At 48.6% G+C, this 1,493-nt stretch overlaps 1 pseudogene; it reads right to left on the reverse strand.

Annotated features, from left to right (window-relative positions):
• Nucleotides 1-376: 376 nt before the first annotated feature.
• On the reverse strand, nucleotides 377-1,203 carry LOC119941282 (annotated as a pseudogene).
• Nucleotides 1,204-1,493: the final 290 nt, after the last annotated feature.

Raw genomic sequence — 1,493 nt, forward strand, 5'->3', positions numbered from 1 at the left:
TCTATCCCAGCGTTTAGAACAAGGCTTGGTACATAATAATATTAATAATAATATTAATAATAGTCATAATAATGGAATTTGCTAAACGCTTACTATGTGCCAAGCACTGTTCTAATCCCTGGAGTAGATAGAAGCTAATTAGGTTTGCCCATGTGGGACACACAGTCTTAATCCCCATTTTGCAGATAAGGGAACTGAGGCTCAGAGAAGTTAAGTGACGTGCCCAAGGTCACACAGCAGAGACCTGGCAGGGCCTGGATTAGAACCAATGACCTCTGACTCCAAGGCTCTTGCCCTTTCCCCTAAGCCAAGCTGTAAGTACTTAACAAGTACCATTATTACTATTTTTGTTATTTTACCAAGACCTGCGTGGAGATCACATTCTCTGTATAGAAGTGATCCTCCCCAGCACTTCCAAAAGAGCCCCTGCCACTTGTTTATTGCGGATGCCGTAGATTACAGGGTTTAACGCAGGCGTGAGGATGGTGTAGAAGACGGACACCACCCTATCCAGCCCGGGTGTGCGGTACGAATTGGGGAGCATGTAGGTGAAGATGGCCGCTCCGTAGAACAGGCTGACCACGATCAGGTGGGAAGAGCAGGTAGCCAAGCCCTTCTTCCGGGCATGAGCCGAGCGCATGCTTAGCATGATGGCTGTGATCCGGCCGCATGAGAAAGCGATGAGGGCGAAGGGTACCAAGAGCATCAAGATGCAGCAGACATACATGACCAACTTGTACACCAAAGTGTCGACGCAAGAGAGCTTCAGAAGAGCAGGGACGTCGAAGAAGCTGTTGATGACTCTTGACCCACAGTAGGGGAAGCTCATGGCTATGGGGGTGACCAGGACGCCATCTGTGCTCCCAAGAGCCAGGAGCCCACTGCCATCTGGACGCACCTTCTCCGGTTCATGAGGACCGGGTAGTGTAGACAGTGGCTAATAGCCACGTATCGTTCGTAGGCCATGAGGCTCAGGAGGAAGCATTCGGCTCCCAGCAGGGTCAGATACAGGAAGATCTGACAAGTACACCCCGAGAAGGAAATGATCTTCTGTCCCGTCAACTTGTCCAACATTATCTTGGGCACAGTTGTGCAGATGTACATGGAGTCCATGAGGGAGAGGTGACTGAGCAGAAAATACATGGGGGTGTGCAGCTGGGGGTCGATGTGGATGAGGACCATCATGGAGGTATTTCCAGTCATAATTTCCAGTTAAGGCCGCTAACCAAAGTAGGGAGGATCGTAGGGAGTCTGCCATTGTTGTTGAGGAGTCCCACCAGGATGAAATCTGTCTGGAGAGCTTGATTCCAATTCCCCATTATTCAGTCTTAACTAAGCCCAAGAGGAAAGAAAGGACACAAGGATATCATTATTAGTAGTAGTAGAGGAGGAGGAAGAGGAGTAATAGCAATAGCAGTAGTAGTAGCAAATGTGTTAAGCACTTACCGTGTGTCAATACAGTTCTAAGTGCTGGGGTAGATACAAGTTAATCA

The sequence above is a fragment of the Tachyglossus aculeatus genome, chromosome 20 (assembly GCF_015852505.1).
Source record: "Tachyglossus aculeatus isolate mTacAcu1 chromosome 20, mTacAcu1.pri, whole genome shotgun sequence".
NCBI lineage: Eukaryota > Metazoa > Chordata > Mammalia > Monotremata > Tachyglossidae > Tachyglossus > Tachyglossus aculeatus.